The sequence below is a fragment of the Pipistrellus hanaki genome (genome assembly GCF_964339955.1).
Source record: "Pipistrellus hanaki genome assembly, chromosome: 1".
NCBI classification, from domain to species: Eukaryota; Metazoa; Chordata; class Mammalia; order Chiroptera; family Vespertilionidae; genus Pipistrellus; species Pipistrellus hanaki.
The window spans coordinates 148,701,958-148,720,876 of NC_140503.1; the positions used below are offsets into that span (position 1 = coordinate 148,701,958).

An 18,919-nucleotide genomic window follows, 5' to 3' on the forward strand; every position below is an offset into this window, starting at 1 on the left:
TAGGCCAATATTCCTCATGAACAAAGATGCCAAAATTCTCAACAAAATTCTACAAATCAAATCCAGCAGTACATCAGAAAGATCATAACCATGACCAAGTAGGGTTTATCTCAGCGATGCCAGGATGGTACAATATCTGCAAATCAATAAACGTGATGCATCATATAAACAAGTTGAGAGATAAAAACAAAGAGTGACTAAAAAAAAATCCCATTTACCATTGCACCAACAAAATTAAGGTACCTAGAAATAAACTTAACTAAGGAGGTAAAAGACCTGTACACGGAAAACTACAGGAAACTGAAAAAAAGAGATAGAAGAACACATAAACAAATGGAAGAACAAACTGGGTTCTTTGCTTGGTAGAATCAACATCACAAAAATGTCCATACTACCTAAAGCAATCTATAGAGTCAGTACATGCCCCATTAAAATACCAATGGCATATTTTGCAGACCAGAATGAACTCTCCAAAAATTCATATGGAATTTTAAAAAGTCCCCAAACAGTTGCAACATCCTGAGAATGAAGAATAAAGTAGAGGTGATCTTAATACCAAATATCAAGCTGTCTTACAAAGCCACTGTTCTCAAATCTGCCACAAGAACAGACATATAGACCAATAGAATAGAACAGAAAACCTAGAAATTGACCCAAACTATACTCAATATTTGACAAAGGAGGCAAAAGCATACAATGGAGTCAAGACAGTCTCTTCACTAAATGGTGTTGGAATAATTGGACAGATACATGCAAAAACTGAAACTAGATCACCAACTTACACCATACACAAAAATAAACTCAAAATGGATAAAGGACTTAAACATAAAACAGGAAACCATTAAAATACTAGAGGAATCCACAGGCAGCAAAATCTCAGACATATGTCAAAACATTTCTTCACCGATACTTCTCCTAGGGCAATGAAAATTAAAAAGAAAATAAACAAATGGGACTGCATTAAAATAAAAGGCTTTTGCACAGCAAAAGAAACCATCAACCAAACAACAAGAAAGCGCACTGCAAGGGAGAACATATTTTCTAATGTTATTAACGATAAGGTTTGATCTCCAACATATACAGGAAACTCAAACAACTTAACAAAAGGAAGAGAAACAACCCAATAAAAAAATGGGCAATAGACCTAAATAGATACTTTTCAAAAGATGACATAAGGAAGGCCAAGAGACATATGTAAACATGCTCAAAGTCACTAATCATCTGAGAAATGCAAATCAAAATGACAGTGAGGTACCATCTCACACCTGTCAGAATGACCATCATCAACAAGTCAAATTAACAAATGGCAAGTGCTGGTGATGATGAAAAGAAAGGACCCCTCATGCACTGCTGGTGGGAATGCAGACTGGTACAGCCACTGTGGAGAACAGTATGGAGATTCCTCAAAAAATTAAAAATGGAACTCCATTTTGATCCAGTGATCCCACTTCTATGAATATATCCCAAGAAACTAGAAACATCAATCAGAAAGGATTTATGCACCCCTATGTTCATAGCACAATTTACCATAGCTAAGATTTGGAAACAGCCTAAGTGCCCATCAGTAGATGAGAGAATTAGAAAACTGTGGTACATCTACACAATGGAATACTACATTGCCATAAAAAGAAGGAACTCCTACAATTTGCAACAGCATGGATGGATCTGGAGAGCATTATTCTATCTAATAAAAAAGTAATATGCAAATTGACCATCACACCAACACACAAGATGGCCACCCCCAGTGTTCAAAGATGGCTGAACACTGGGGGTGGCCGCCACAAGATGGCCTGCAGGGGAGGGAAGTTGTGGGAGATCAGGCCAGCAGAGGAGGGTAGTTCAGAGGGCCCAGGCTAGCAAAGGGCAGTTGGGAAGGACCAGGCTGATAAAGGAGAGCAGTTGGGGGTCACCAGGCTGACAGAGGAGGGCAATTGGGGGTGACCAGACCTGCAGGAGAGGGTAGTCAGGGGTGACCAGGCCAGCAGAGGAGGGCAGTTGGGGGTCACCAGACTGGTAAAGGAGGGCAGTTGGGAAGGAACAGGCCAGCAGGTGAGGGCAGTTGTGGGGGATAGGGCCTACATGGGAGGGAAATTAGGGGCAACCAGGCCTGCAGGGGAGAATAGTTGGGGGGAACCAGGCCTGCAAGGGAGAGCAGTTGGGGGCAACCAGGCCAGCAGGGAAGGGCAGTTAGGGGTGAACAGGATGGCAATAGAGGGCAGTTAGGGGCAATCGGGCTGGCAGGGGAGCAGTTAAGCATCAATCAGGCTGGAAGATGAGTGGTTAGGGGATTATCAGGCTGGCAGGAAGAAACAGTTAGAGGCAATCAGGCAGGCAGGTAGGAAAGAGGTTGGGAGCCAGCAGTCCTAGATTGTGAAAGGAATGTCCAACTGCCCAGTGGGATTGGGCCTAAATGGGTGGGATTGGACCTAAACAGGCAGTCAGAAATCCCTCAAGGGGTCCCAGATTGGAAAGAGTGCAGGCTGGGCTGAGGGATGCTCCTCCACCCCGTGCATGAATTTTGTGCACTGGGACTCTAGTGCTAAGTAAAATGAGTCGGTCAGAGAAAGATAAATATCACATGATCTCACTCGTTTGTGGAATATAATGAACAACATAAATTGATTAACAAAAACAGGTCTAGAGACAGAGAAGCATTGATCAGACCATCAAACCTCAGAGGGAAGGTAGGAGAGGGTGAAGGAAAGGGGAAGAGATCAACCATAGGACTTGTATGCATGCATATAAGCAAAACCTATGGATACATACATGGGGGGCAGTGAGAGTATGAGTGGGAAAGTGGGGGGGTTATGAAATGTTAAGGGTATATATGTAAAATCTTAATCAATAAATAAAATTTTTAAAAAGAGAACTTGGGGTAGTGAACACACAATATAATATACTGATGCTGTATTGTAGAAATATACACTGGAAACCTATTTACTTTTATTAACCAATGTAACTGCAGTAAGTTCAATTATAATATTTATTTATTTTTGCACTAATAAAATTTTAAAATCATAAAGCAAATCAGAAAACAGTAAAAATAAAATTTAACCATTCACAATGAAAGTAGAAAGAGACAAAATTATAAAGCAGCCATCCATGGAATGATTTCATTTTTATAAAGGACCCAGAAAATGGTACATTTAAAATCACTGTTCAGGCCACAGAACTGCAGTCTATCTCCCGAGTCTTCCAACTTTGCTGGAAGATGTTATCAGAAAAAAAGAGCAAAGCCGATCTACACTAATAAAAGTGAAACATGCAAGTTGACCATCACTCTGCTATGCCCACCAGCCAATCAGCAGTGAGTATGCAAATTAACCCAACAAAGATGGTGGCGACTACAGAGCTGGAGCAAGCAAAAGGCTTGGGTTGCCCCCAGCAACAAAGGTAACCAAGCTTCCCACCTGCCCTGGCCTCCCCTGAAGCAGTGGCTGGGGGCCTGGGTCACCCAGGACAACCCAGGCTCCCAGCTGACCCTGGCCTCCATTCAAGGAGGGGCTGGAGAGAAAAAAAAAGGAGGGGCAGAGAGCTTGGGTCACATGGGGGCATTGGCCATCCTGTAAATGGCCCATAACCCTTTACCCAGGCTGGCCAGGCACCCAATCAGGGACCCCCACCCTGAAGGGGATGTGGCCAGCCTGAAAACAGCCCTCAGTGCTCACCCAAGCTGGCCACACACCCCAGCAGGGACCCTCAACCTATGGGGATGCAGCTAACCTGTAAACCAACACAGGCCCCTCACCCAGGCCACCCCACACCCCAAGGGAACCAACCCTCCATGATCTGGGACACCCTTCAGGGCAAACCAGCCAGCACCTACCCATGCACCAGGCCTCTATCTACAGCACATGTGTCAAACACAAGGCCCGCGGGCCAAATCCAGCCCACCAGGCCTTGCAATGTGGCCCGCACCGCGCTGTCATCACTGCACTCCGCTGTCAGTTTATGACATTGTCAGTTTATGACTGTTCAGTAAACCATTCGGCCCGCGATTTAGGCTGGATTTTAGATTTTGGACCCTTCTCTGATTGAGTTCGACACCCCTAATCTACAGTAATAAAAGGGTAATGTGCTAATTAGACTGGAAGACCTTCTAGGACACCTTCCAGACCTTCTTCTGGACAAACCCATGGTGGTGGGGCCTAGGTACAGGTGGTTAGAGGCTAAAGGGGGAGTGCAGTTGTGGATGATCAGGCCAGGATGGGATGGCAGTTGTGGGAGATCAGGCCAGGGGAAGGGGGTGGAGGGGAGAGAGTTGGGGTGAGCAGACCAGCAGTTGGGCCAATTGGGGGCAAGCAGGCCATCAATGGGGGTCAGCAGGGGGTGATCAGGAAAGCTGGGTGAGTATTTTGAGGTGAGCAGGCTAGCAGGGGTCAGTTGGAGGTGAGCAAGCCAGTGGAAGGGAAGGTGGGGGCAAGCAGGCCAGCATGGGGGGCAGTTGGGGGCAAGCAGGTCAGAAAACAGAGTGGTTAGGGGCAATCAGGCAGGGTGGCAGGTAAGCAATTAGGAGCCAGTAGTCCCAGGTTGGGAGAGGAATGTCCGACTGCCAGTTTAAGCCCCACCCCTTTAAACTGGCAGTAAGACATCTTTCGAGGGGTACCAGATTAGAGAGGATGCAAGCCGGGCTAAAATCCATGAATTTAATGCACTGGGCGACTAGTCCTATCTAATAAAAGAGTATTATGCAAATTAACCAGCACTCCACTACATCCACAAGCCATACTCACCAGCCAATCAGGAGCAAATATGGAAATAAAGCAAACCAAGATGGGCTGCAGCCACAGAGAGCAGGAGGGAGGCTTGGGTTTCCTCAGCAATGGAGGAAGCAAAGCTTTCTACACACCCTGGCCAGCCCAGGCCTCCACTCAAGGCTACAAAGTTTCAATTATAGAAGATACATAAATCCTAACAGAAATGGCTGCTGGCCACGGAGCAAGCAGAAGCTTGGATTCACTCCAGCCTACAAACTTTCAATTGTAGAAGATAAATAAGCCCCAGATACCAGGGTCTCCACTTGGGTCACCAAGGGGTATGGCCGGCCTGCAAACCACCACAGATCCCTCGCTCAGGCAACCCAATGCCCCAAGGGAACCCCCACCTTGATCTAGGACACCCTTCAGGACAAACCAGCCAGCCCCCACTCATGTACCAGGCCTCTATCCTATATAATGAAAGAATAATATGCAGATTGACCATCACTCCAACACATAAGATGGCTGCCCCCATGTGGACACAAAATGGATGTCACAAGATGGCCAGCAGGGGAGGGTAGTTGGGAGGGATCAGGCCTGCAAGGGAAGGCAGTTAAGGGCAATCAAGCCTGCAGGGGAGGGTAGTTAGGGGTGACCAAGCCGTCACAGGAGGGAAGTTGGGGGTGACCAGGCCTGCAGGGAAGGGCAGTTGGGAGGGACCCAGGCCTGCAGAGGAGAGCAGTTGGGGGGAACCAGGCCTGCAGTGGAGTGAAGTTAAGGGCAAACAGGCTGGCAGGGGAGCAGTTAGGCCTCAATCAGGAGAGTGGTTAGGGGGTGATCAGGCTGTCAGGAAGAAGCGGTTAGGGGCAATCAGGAAGACAGGCAGGCAAGCATTTGAGAGCCAGCAGTCCTGAATTGTGAGAGGGATGTCTGACTGCCCACTGGGATTGGCCCTAAATGGGAAGTCAGACAACCCTTGAGGGGGTCCCAAATTGGAGAGTGTGCAGGCTGGGCTGAGGGACACCCTCTTCCCAATGCACAAATTTTCTGTACTAGGCCTCTAGTATAAATATATAAAAGGCTAATATGCTAAGTGTTAGTCTGGAAAATGACGTCATGTAGTACGTCATTCCCTGGCTTACTCTCCCTAACTACTAGCATCCTTTGAGTTTCTTCAGTCCAGGAACATGACTTGCTTTATAGCCAGGTGCAAACATTTTACACTGTCACCAAATATCTTTGAAGCATTTTCCTGTGCCTCATCTCATTTGATCCTCACAGAAGTCCTACAGTAGGTAGATAGGAGATTCATTGGAATCCTATTTTCTTTTTTTTTTTTTTTTTTTTTTTTTTTTTTTTTTTTTTTTTTTTTTTTTTTTTTTTTTTTTTTCCTTTCTTTCTTTATTTATTTATTTATTTATTTTTTACATATTTTCTTGATTTTTTTTTATTGCCCCCCTCCCTCCCTCCCACACATCCCCTCCCTCCCCATAGTTTTATGTCCATTGGTTGTACTTATATGCATTTATACAAGTCCTTCGGTTGATCTATTATCTCCCCCTGATATCCCTACCCTCCCCACTGTAATTTGACAGTCTGCCTGTTGCTTTACTTTCTCTATATCTGTCTCTTGGTTCATCAGTTTATAAAGATCTTTATCATCCACCGATGTGTGAGGTCATGTGGTGTTTCTCTTTCGTTGATTGGCTTATTTCACTCAGCATGATGCTCTCCAATTCCATCCAGGTTGCTGCAAATGATGAGAATTCCTTCTTCTTTATGGCAGCATAGTATTCCATTGTGTAGATGTACCATAGTTTTTGGATCCAATCATCTGCTGACGGGCACCTAGGCTGTTTCCAAATTCTGGCTATTGTAGATTGTGCTGCTATGAACATAGGGGTGCATATATCCTTTCTGATTGGTGTTTCTAGTTTCTTGGGATATATTCCTAGAAGTGGGATTACTGGGTCAAATGGGAGTTCCATTTTCAGTTTTTTGAGGAAACTCCACACTGTTCTCCACAGTGGTTGCACCAGTCTGCATTCCCACCAGCAGTGCACGAGGGTTCCTTTTTCTCCGCAACCTCGCCAACACTTGTTGTTTGTTGATTTGCTGATGTTGGCCATTCTGACAGGTGTGAGATGGTACCGCATTGTTGTTTTGATTTGCACCTCTCGGATAATTAGTGACTTTGAGCATGTTTTCATGTGCCTTTTGGCCTTCCTTCTGTCTTCTTTTGAAAATATTCTGTTTAGGTCCATTGCCCATTTTTTAATTGGATCATTCATCTTCCTTTTATTTAGTTGTATAAGCTGTCTGTAAATGTTGGAGATTAAACCTTTATCAGTGGTAATATTTGCAAATATGATCTCCCACACCGTGGGCTTTCTTGTTGTTTTATTGATGGTTTCTTTTGCTGTAAAAAAGCTTTTTATTTTGAAGTAGTCCCATTTGTTTATTTTCTCTTTAGCTTCCATTGCCCTAGGGGCAGTATCAGTGAAGAAGTTATTTTGGCATACGTCTGAGATTTTGCTACCTGTGGATGCTTCTAGTATTTTTATGGTTTCCCGTCTGATGTTTAAGTCCTGTATCCATTTTGAGTTTATCCTTGTGAATGGTGTAAGTTGGTGATCTAGTTTCATTCTTTTGCATGTGTCTGTCCAATTTTCCCAACACCATTTATTGAAGAGACTGTCTTGACTCCATTGTATATTCGTGCCTCCTTTGTCAAATATTAATTGAGCATAGTGATTTGGGTTGATATCTGGGTTCTCAATTCTATTCCATTGATCTATTTGTCTGTTCTTGTGCCAGTACCAGGCTGTTTTGAGAACAGTGGCTTTGTAGTATAGTTTGAAGTCTGGTATTGAGATCCCTCCTACTTTACTCTTCTTTCTCAGAATTGCTGTGGCTATTCGGGGTCTTTTATTGTTCCAAATGAACTTTTGGAGAGTTCTTTCTAGGTCAGTGAAATATGTCGTTGGTATTTTAATGGGGAGTGCATTGAACCTATAGATTGCTTTAGGAAGTATGGACATTTTGATGATGTTGATTCTACCAATCCATGAACATGGTATGTTCTTCCATCTCCTTACATCTTCCTCTATCTCTTTTTTCAGTGTCGTGTAGTTTTCCGCAAATAGGTCCTTTATTTCTTTAGTTAAATTTATTCCTAGGTATCTTAATTTTTTTGGTGCGATGGTGAATGGAATTGCTTTTTTAGCCTCTGTTTCTGTAGTTTCACTGTTGGTGTATAGAAATGCCATGGATTTCTTGGCATTAATTTTATATCCTGCTACGTTGCCAAATTCATTTATTAAATCAATTAGTTTTTTAATGGAGTCTTTTGGGTTTTTTATGTACAATATCATGTCATCTGCAAATAAGGATAACTTTACTTCTTCTTTTCCAATTTGGATGCCTTTTATTTCCTCCTCTTGTCTAATTGCAATGGCTAGTACTTCCAGAACTATGTCAAACAGGAGTGGCGAGAGTGGGCATCCCTGTCTTGTTCCTGTTCTTAGAGGGAATGGTTTTAGTTTTTGCCCATTGAGTATAATGTTGGCTGTGGGTTTATCATATATAGCTTTTATTATGTTGAGGTATGATCCTTGTACTCCCACCTTTTTAAGAGTTTTTAACAGGAAAGGGTGTTGGATTTTGTCAAATGCTTTTTCTGCGTCAATTGATATGACTATATGATTTTTATCTTTCAATTTGTTTATGTGATGTATCACGTTTATTGATTTGCGGATATTGTACCATCCTTGCATTCCTGGAATAAATCCTACTTGGTCATGGTGTATGATCTTTGTGATGTTCTTCTGGAGTCGATTTGCTAGAATTTTGTTGAGGATTTTGGCATCTATGTTCATGAGGGATATTGGCCTGTAATTCTCTTTCATTGAGTTGTCTTTATCTAGTTTTGGTATTAGGGTGATGTTGGCTTCATAGAAGGAGTTCGGAAGTGTTCCTTCCTCTTGGATTTTTTGGAATAGTCTGAGGAGGATAGGTTTTAGTTCTTCCTTGAATGTTTGGTAAAACTCTCCTGTGAAGCCATCTGGCCCTGGGCTTTTGTTTGCTGGAAGCTTTTTGATGACGGTTTCAATTTCTTCCCACGTCACTGGTCTATTGAGATTTTTAGATTCTTCCTGATTGAGTTTTGGCAGTTTGTATTTTTCTAGGAATATGTCCATTTCCTCCAGGTTGTTTAGTTTGTTGGAATAGAGTTGTTCGTAGTATTTTGTAACAATCTGTTGTATTTCGGTGGGGTCTGTTGTTATTTCACCTCTTTCATTTCTGATTTTGTTTATTTGGGTCCTCTCTCTTTGTTTCTTGGTTAGCCTGGCTAGAGGTCCATCAATCTTGTTTATCCTTTCGAAGAACCAGCTCTTGGTTTTGTTGATCTTATGTATTGTTTCTTTGGTCTCTATGTCATTTATCTGTGCTCTGATTTTTGTTATTTCCTTCCTTCTGCTTACACTGGGCTTTTCTTGTTGCTCTTTTTCTAACTCTTTGAGTTGTAGAGTTAGTTCATCTGTTACCATTTTTTCTAGTTTTTTGCAATAGGCTTGTAAGGATATGAACTTCCCTCTCAAAACTGCTTTTGCTGTGTCCCATAGATTTTGGATTGTTGTGTTTTCATTGTCATTTGTTGCCAGGATGTTTTTAATTTCTTCCTTGATTTCTCTGGTAACCCAGTCCTTGTTTAATAGCATGTTGTTTAGTCTCCATGTATTTGATTTCTTTGGATTATTTTTATTGTAATTAATTTCCAGTTTTATGCCACTATGGTCTGAGAAGATGCTTGATATGATTTCTATCTTCTTGAATTTGAAGAGACTTTGCCTATGTCCCAAAATGTGGTCTATCTTTGAGAATGTCCCATGTGCACTTGAGAAGAATGTATATTCTGTGGCTTTGGGGTGGAATGTTCTAAAGATGTCAATTAATTCCATCTGGTCTAGTGAGTCGTTTAGGATTGATATTTCTTTGCTGATTTTTTGTTTAGATGATTTGTCGAAGGGTGACAGTGGGGTATTAAAATCTCCTACTATGATTGTATTGCTATTAATCTCTCCCTTAATGTCCTCCAGCAGTTTTTTTATGTATTTGGGTGCTCCTGTATTGGGTGCATATATATTTACCAGGGTTATTTCTTCTTGTTGGATTGTACCCTTTAGTATTATGAAGTGGCCTTCATTATCTCTTGTTATGTCCTTCACTCTGAGATCTAATTTGTCAGATATAAGTATTGCTACCCCAGCTTTTCTTTCCTTTCCATTTGCCTGGAAAACTTTTTTCCATCCCTTCACCCTCAGTCTGTGTGCATCTTTTTTTCTGAGGTGGGTTTCTTGTAGGCAACAGATGTAAGGGTCTTGTTTTCTTATCCAATCTGACACCCTATGTCTTTTGATTGGAGCATTTAATCCATTTACATTTAAGGTTATTATTGATAGGTACTCATTTGATGGCATTTTTATTCTATACCCATGTTCCTTCTTCAATTCCTATTTCTTTATTTTTACAGTAGACCCTTTAGCATTTCTTGCATTGCTGGTTTGGTGGAGATAAATTCCTTCAGTCTTTTTTTGTCTGTGAAGCTCCTGATTTCCCCTTCAATTTTGATTGATAGTCTTGCTGGGTACAGTATTCTTGGATTCAAACCCTTCCTTTGCATGACTTTGTATATTTCATCCCATTCCCTTCTGGCCTGATACGTTTCTGTTGAGAAATCAGTTGCTAGTCTGATGGGGGTTCCTTTGTAAGTAACTTTCTGTCTCTCTCTGGCTGCTTTTAAGATTCTTACTTTGTCGTTGTTGTTTGCCACTTTAATTATAATGTGCCTTGGCGTCTGTCTTCTGGGATTCATTTTGCTTGGGACTCTGCGAGCATCTTGGATTTGTGTGGGTTTTTTCTTCTCTATCTCAGGAAAGTTTTCTGTCATTATTTCTTGAAATACTTTTTCCACGTCTACCTCAGTTTCCTTTCCTTCTGGAACCCCTATTATTCGAATATTATTTTGTTTTGTAATGTCCCAAAGCTCCCGTAGGCTCTCCTCCTGCTTTTTAATCTTTTTTTCTAGAAGCTGCTCTAATTGGGTATTTTTTTCCATCTTGTCTTCTAGCTCACTGATGCGGTCTTCCGCTTCATCTAGTCTACTCTTGATGCTTTCTATTGAGTTCTTCATGGTAGCGATGTCATTTTTCATTTCTTCTTGGTTCTTCCTCAATTCCTGATGGTTCTTCCTCATTTCTTCTTGGTTATTGTCAAATTTCTCTTCCATTCTTTTTAGCCAACCAATAATCATTATTCTGAACTCTTGCTCTGGTAGGCTGCTTGCCTCTGGCTCGTTTACTTCCTTTTCTGGTGATGCCTGCTTTTCTTTCATTTGTGGGGTGTTTCTTTGTCTTCCCATGGTATCTCTTTTCAGGATGTCTGGTTATGTGGTGTTCTTTCTCTTGCGTTAATTTATAGGTGCAAAATACAACACTACCAGGTACAACACGAGAGGCACTTAACAGGAATGTATTTACAATATTAATAACCTCTAATAAAGGTAACCCCTAGCGATAGGCAAATTAGGGTATAGGAGAGAAGGAAGGAAGGAAGGTAAAAATAAAATAAAGAAAAATTAAAAAAAAAAAAGTCAAAGAAGAAATAAAGTAATGACAAAATGAAGTTAGAAAACAGGGAGAAAAAGAAGAGAGAGTAAGAGAGAGAGAGAGAAAGAGAGAGAGAGAGAGATAGAGAGAGAGAGAGAGAAGAAGCAAACTAAAAAAATGGGAAACAAACTATATATATGTGGAGAAAATTGCCATAGATCAACCACTGAGCCCAGCCAATGCCGGTAACAATACTTGGAGATTAATACAAACTACAATACAATATCCACTATTATTAAGTAAGGTTATGATATACAGAAGTCAAAGAAACAAACAAAAACAGAGGATTTAAAAAAAAATACAAAGCAACAATAACAACACTGGAATAAGCATAACAATTTCACTGAAAAGCACAAATATTCACAATAATCAACCTTCACTCAAACAATGAGAAAAGGATAGAAAGTAGAACCGTTTTTTTTTGTTTTTTTTTTTTTTTAACTAGTTAATATAGTGCAGAGAGTGATATTTATACACTTGTATCAGGGGTTGGAACTTAGGTCTATGAGTATAGTGAGAGCTTTAGCAGGGGGTATACAGAAAGAATAGAGGAAAAACTAAAGCCGGAAAGGGATAGGATAAACTGGAGACTAAAAGGTTAAAGTTTAGTAAGAGAGTGATGGGGTAAAGGTCGAATTGAGATAGGGTTGAATGATGCTATAGTAGAGATTAAAATAGAATGAAGGTTACTCCCAATGTAAAATAAAGACGAAGTAAAATGGTACTGGGGAGGAAAAGAAAAAGAAAAAAAAAATTGCAAAATAGCAGTAGTAATAGTGAAGATAGAGATTGAAAAATGTAATAATTGAAAAGGTAAAATCAAGTAAGGAAAAAAGAAAAAAAATCGTTTCTGAAGTAAAAGATGTAAAAAATGAAAATTAAATAAAAAATGTAAAAAATGAAAATAAAATAAAGAATAGTATAATTAGCATAAAATTATCCAGTAGAGTTCAATCACTTCCTCTGTTATTGTATTTGGTATGCCTGGTTCTTGGATCAGAGAGTCTTGCAGTTCCCAGCTTTCCACTGCACCTCAGTTTTGTAAGGTAGTCCTTAATTTTAGGTAGGCTATATCTTAGTTATTTGTGTCCATTTATTTTTGATTAATTAAAAGAAAAAGAAAAAGAAAAAAGAAAAAAAAAAAAAAAAAGAAAAAAAAAAAAAAGGCAGTTTGTAGTTCAGCCCTTAGGTGTCAGTGTTACTGGTTTGACCTCCCAGACTTTGGTTGCTCTGGCCCTTTCTCTCTGGGGGCGGGCCCTCGCAGCTCTCCTGGGCTACAATATAGGCGGGGCCGCGGCCGCACTGGGGGCGGGGCCTCGCGGCGCTTTGGTGCTACAATATATCAATAGGTGGGGCCGTGGCTCTCAGGGCTGCACTGGGGGCGGGGCCTCGCGGCACTCTGGGCCGCGGCGCTCAGGGCCGCTCTGGGGGCGGGGCCTCGCGGGAGCAATGGGGCTATCGCAGCCTGAACTCTCAGCCTAGCCACGCAAACTCTGACCTTTCTGTGGGTGGTTGAAGAGCTTCCTTGAATCCACGCGCTTGCTCCGATCGGGGCGCCACAGGTGCTCGATGGACTCCTCGGCTGTGGGTTTTCCAGGCCTCAGAGAAGCTGCTCCCTTCCTGGTAGGGTGGCGCCGCCTTTGAGCCGAGCCCGGAGCTCCGGGAGAAGTCGGGAGTGCTGGCCGCTTGGTCAGGAAAAATTGTCCAGCGGACACTTCCTTACCTTCCTAGAGTGATCCGCTGCCCCTTAGCTGCTAATCAACATTCCCTGAGCGACTCAGATGTTGCTTCTATCTGTTTTGGGACCGGGGTCAGAACAAGTCCATCTGTTCGGTCGCCATCTTCAAGCTCCGCCTCGGAATCCTATTTTCTTTTCTCATTAGCTGGAAGACAGATTTAGAAAGTTTAGAAACCTGACCCAACTGAAAAGAAGTAAGAATGGTGGAGCTTGAAAATGACTTAAGGTTTTCTCACTGTGCAGAATATAGTCAAACACTGCTACAGTTAAATATATTACCCTTTGTTCTTCCTGCCTGATTTACAATAATAATCTGCTTTGTGTTGATATTTACTACTGTGTTGCTAACTATTATCTGAAAGAGAAGTTAGGGTGCTTCACTGGGCTGGGAAAAGATTAGTTAAATCAGAAAGCAGGTCTAATTAATTAAGTTTATTCTATATCTATAAAAGGCTAAGTTGCTCACCCATGTGCAATTCATATAAAGCTCTTGCTGACACCCATCAGACCCATGTGTTTCCATCTGTTATTGTCTATCATGAACTTGATTGACTCTTCAATTAAAGAGAAAGGGAAAATAGCAATATTAAAATATTTCTTCTAATTAATTTCCTTTCAATAAGCACGAATTCGTGCTCCAGGGCACTAGTAATATAGAGTTACCTGCATTTTAAAATCACAGTCATAAGTCTCATATTTCTCAAGTAAAGTAAAACTTAATGTTGTACCCAAAAAAAAATGCTTGATTCCTTGGGACAGAAGGAATATTTTATTTACACTGAAGGCTGACTCCTATAGCTGACTGGGTGTGTTAACAGTCCCTAGGCAATTTCAACAACTGAGAGCACACGTTTTTCAAATTTCTGTGACTTTAGCAATCACCTCGTCTATTTGAGCATGTGGTCTACCTGACCCTGCACACAGAGCAGAAGGCAAACACTTTCATGAAAATGAATTTCACCCATTATTAAAATGAGGCCAATTTTTATTCCATTACTAGATGCCCGATACATGAAATTCATGCATAGGGGTGTGTATCCCTCAGCCCAGCCTGCACCCTCTCCAATCTGGGACCCTTGAGAGATGTCCAACTGCCCGTTTAGGCCCAATCCCACCAGGATCGGGGCAGTTGGACATCCCTCTATTAACCGTTTCTGCCTGCCAGGCTGATCACCCCCTAACCACTCCCCTGCCAGCCTGTTTGCCCCTAACTGCCCTCCCCTACAAGCTGGGTCACATCTAACTGCCCACCCCTGCAAGCCTGGTTCCCCCTAAACTGCTCTCCCCTGCAGGCCTGTGTCCCCCCAACTGCCATCCCTGTAGGCCCATTCACATCCAACTTCCCTCCTCTGTCAGCCTGGTTGCCCCTAACTGCCCTCCCCTGCAGGCTTCATCCACCCCTAGGCCTGGTCCCTTCCATCTGCCCTCCCCTGCTGGCCATCTTGTGGCAGCCATCTTATGTTCACATGGGGGCAGCCATCTTGTATATTGGAGTGATGGTCAATTTGCATATTACTCTTTTATTATATAGGATAGAGGCCTGGTGCACAAGTGGGGGCTGGGTGATTAGCCCTGGACAGTGTCCCAGATCAGGAAGGGGGTTCCCTTGGGGTGTGGGGCATCCTGGGTGAGGGGCTTGTGGCAGTTTGCAGGTGGACCATGTCCTCCCCCTCCAGTAACCCAAGTGGAGACCCTGGAATCTGGAGTTTATTTATCTTCTATAATTTAAATTTTGTGGCCTTGAGCCGAGGCCAAGGCAGTCCAGGACTGGGGAAGTTTGGCTTCCTCCATTGCCTGGGGCAACCTAAGCTTCCTGCTCTCTCTGTGATTGCAGACATCTTGGTTTAATTTGCGTACTCGCTCCTGATTGGCTGGTGGGTGTGGCTTGTGGGTGTAGCGGAGTGATGGTTAAGTTGCACATTACTCTTTTATTACTGTGTTTCCCCAAAAATAAAACATCCTCCAAAAATAAGAACTACTTACAGGTTTTCTTCTGAGTGAAATATAAGGCATCCCCCTGGAAATAAGGCCCCCCCAGGCTAAACATGAGAGATTTGGTCCACTGATTCTGAAAGAAATGGAGTCACAAGAAATTCACCAGGAAATTCAGGAATTGGATTGTTATGATAATGTTCCAGAAGATGATGACATGATTGTCATTGAATAAATGAGTAAATTCTTGATACTGTAGGATTTAGTTTGTCTGGTTTGTGTTGACAACTACCATACTACCGTATCGTATAAAAGTAATAAATTTCCTTTATCAATATTTTCATTTAACAGTAAATGTGTACCGTATTCTTCATGGAAAAATAAGACATCCCCTGAAAATAAGACCTAGCGCATATTTGGGAGCAAAAATTAATATAAGACACTGTCTTATTTTCAGAGAAACAGGGTATATAGGATTGTTCATTAGTGTATTTTAAAAAGCAACGATAAAGACTCATTAAGATCACATTGGTCTGAAGCTATATTAAAGTTTCCAGTTACATTTCCCCTGTTGTGAGGTTTGACTTGAAGCTGAAAATAACTCTTTTCTGCCTTACAGCTAATTTTTGTTCTCATTGTACTGGCCATGACTACTAAAGCTAATCAAACAAGCAGTTAATCACTGAGAGTTTAATTAGATTATTTGTGGTCTCCTGGAATAACCTTTCCCACTTATTTTATTTCCAAGAATTGCTTCTGAGTATGTACAATTGACGGAAGCCTGTCAATGGACTTCAGCCACTAGATTCTCTTCAAGATAAGAGTCAATATCATTTAGAACTCAGAGATCATCTAACCCAGTGTTTTTCAACCTTTTTTGGGCAAAGGCACACCACCATTAGAAAATGTTAAAAAATTTAACTCTGTGCCTATATTGACTATATATAAAGTAATTCTCTTGAATAGGAATCAAATAAACACAAAGAAAGTATTTTATAATTACTTTATTATGAAATATTAAGTAAACAAAATAGTGAAAAATTATAAAATTATAAAAATTATAAAATTTTTGTCTTGTCTGCACCTACGGCACACCAGGCAACAGCGGTTGAAAAACGCTGATCTAACCCACTGCTCCCAACCTGGGCTTTCTTTCCATTGGAATCACCTGAGAACCAGACACACCTGCAGAGATTCTCATGTAATGGTTGTGAGCTGTGACCTGGCCATTGAGAGATTTTAAAGCTCCTCAGGGGGCGGGCAGGTCCTAATATCTGGAAAAGTTTGAGAAGCACTGATCTGGTTCAAACACCTCAATTTAAATATGAAGCAACTGAAGCCAAAACAGGTTTTGACAGCAGGTTGGACCTAAGAGTGTGAATAGTCCTCATAGTGGATAAGACAGGACACTTTATACAGATTAGGCACTTTCCAACAATCATTACTTAATCCATTTTTCCAACAATCATTACTTAATCCATTTTTGCATTTTCTGGAACACAGGTGACCCCAGGCTCCACCTGTGCAGTGTTTGGCCTTGGAGGAGTCGGCCTGTCTGTTGTCATGGGCTGTAAAGCAGCAGGCGTGGCCAAGATCATTGGGGTGGACACCAACAAAGACAAATATGCAAAGGCAAAGCAAGTGGGTGCCACTGAGTGCATCAGCCCACAGGACTTCAAAAACCCATCCATGAGGTGCTGAAGGAAATGAGCGGTGGAGGTGTGGACTTTTCCTTTGAAGTCGTTGCTCGGCTTGACACCATGGTATGTAGGTACATGGGATGCCTGGAAATACGTGTTTCCACATTCTGGAGTGTGTTTTCATGAAACAGAATATAAATATTATACGTACAGAATATTTTTCAAACTATGAATAGTGATTTTTCTTCTCCTAACTAGCACCTGAGTTATTTAATTTATTATTATAAAAAAATGTTTCATTCCACCAACTGAAAAACATATCTCAAGGAATGTTCCCCCTTTAGAGTATTAGACCACTTAAAATTTACTTTGTTCATTTTTAGTTAAAATATTCAAATCCAAGTAAATATAAATCATACAAATCCTGTTCTCAAATTGGCAAGTTTTATTTTCCCGTTTTTCCTCATATTTTTTAAACAAAATGGTTTAATAATTTTATGTTTAAATGACTTCTGATTATTCTCATAAATCACAATTTGCCTAAAAGAAATAATGAGAAATTTAAGACAAGTACCATTTTACCACAGCATACAGCACTGTGCCTGGCACACATATTAAGCACCAAATCTATGTGCTAGACTGAATACTTTTAAAAAGTCAGCAAATTTTTCACCAAAAAGTTTAAGAAATACGTATCTCATAGCGATGGGTTACATGAGACAATGTACAAAAAACACTAGCCCAGTGCCACTTGTCCAGTGGAAAGCTCCTAATAACTGTTATCTGGTGCTACTGATGGGAAACAGTGTTCTCAGTGATGCAGTGATTCCATCATCTCTACAGCATGCAGAGTATTGCTTTCAAATACTTACACACATGACCAATTACCATGAGGAAGACCTCTCCAGCTAAATGCCTTCCAAGTCCTCACGCAGATTGATTGTTACTTTATTTGAGGGCACCAAATGTCTGGTAACCCCGTGTCCCAAAGTCACCCAGTTTTCCAGATGTCATACTCCAAAATCAAAGGACTAATCAGCATATATCTCTGTGGGATCCTGACAAAGTGTCCTACTACAACATGTTTAAAACCCTGACTGGAAGAGGAAAACTTTCTTTTGAAGATGCTGAATAATAGATATAGTTTAAAGTAAAACCAATATACATTTGGGGAGGTAAAAGCGCATTTAAAACATGTTCATTTCAGTGCAGCGGGAATGTTAAAAAGTGCTCACCATCATTAATCATCAGGGCAATGCAAGTCACAATTACAGAGCCAACACCTCACCACTCCTGGTAGGATGGCTGCTATCAAAGGGCCAAGAAACGGTGTTGGCGGGGGTGTGGGGACAAGGCAACCCTTGTGCACTGTTAGTGGGAATGTAAAGTGGCTCAGCATTCTGAAAGCAGAATAGCGGGTCCTTAGGAAATAAAAAATAAAACTACCATATGATCTAGTAACCCCACTTCTAGGTATATATCACAAGAAAACAAAATCACTACTTCAAATAGGTATCTGCATGTTATGTTTACTACAGCGGATTCACAATAGCTAAAATGTGAAAACAACCTCAGTGTCTGTCAACTGATGAATGAATAAAGAAATGGTGATATGTATATGGTGGCTTATTATTCAGCCATAAAAAGAGGAACATCCCAGTCTGACTTACATAATAAAAGGGTAATATGCAAATAAATTGAACAACAGAACTATCAGAATGCCTGCATTCTGGTCACCCCAGCCGACCCCAGCCATAATGGGGGCCATCAAGGTCCGGCTGGCTGGACCCAACCAGTGCACGACTTTGTGCACCAAGCCTGTAGTCTTTATATACAAAAGAACCCTCACCCTTGCTAAGAAAAACAATCAGAGTCCCCCAGTCATAAGCATAACATGAAGTCACTGCAGCCTCTCCCTCACCAGCTAAAACCTTTATGTAAATGCAAATTATATATAGGAGTAGGTGGAGCTACATTGAGATTGCTTTAATATAATGGAATATTTAATATAAATGTTATATTAAATATTATTGTAATATAATATGTAATATAAATAATTTTAAAGGCATCAAGACTTTTTCTAAAGTATTTATTCATTAGAAGATAATTTTCAGAAAGAACATGAGTTGCAGTCTAAATGTTATCTGTCTGATCTTCCTGAGAATGGAGTCTCTCTAAATACAAATTAGCTTTATCTTCTTACTAAGGCTCCTTAAGCACCACTTTATCAGAGCTCTCTTAAAT

The 18,919-nt window shown here is 41.2% G+C and overlaps 2 protein-coding genes across 4 annotated transcripts in view; both read left to right on the forward strand.

Annotated features, from left to right (window-relative positions):
• The window catches only part of LOC311628140 (uncharacterized protein C4orf54), a 336,764-nt gene extending 330,642 nt beyond the window's left edge, over window positions 1-6,122 (forward strand). The window contains exon 4 of the mRNA XM_084895049.1: window positions 6,004-6,122. The gene's annotated coding sequence lies outside the window, so the exon portion shown is untranslated. The remainder of the gene's footprint in view (window positions 1-6,003) is intronic.
• The window catches only part of TRMT10A (tRNA methyltransferase 10A), a 250,251-nt gene extending 244,129 nt beyond the window's left edge, over window positions 1-6,122 (forward strand). For all 3 annotated transcript variants that reach the window (XM_084895212.1, XM_084895213.1, XM_084895211.1), the window contains one exon: window positions 6,004-6,122. The gene's annotated coding sequence lies outside the window, so the exon portion shown is untranslated. The remainder of the gene's footprint in view (window positions 1-6,003) is intronic.
• Window positions 6,123-18,919: the final 12,797 nt, after the last annotated feature.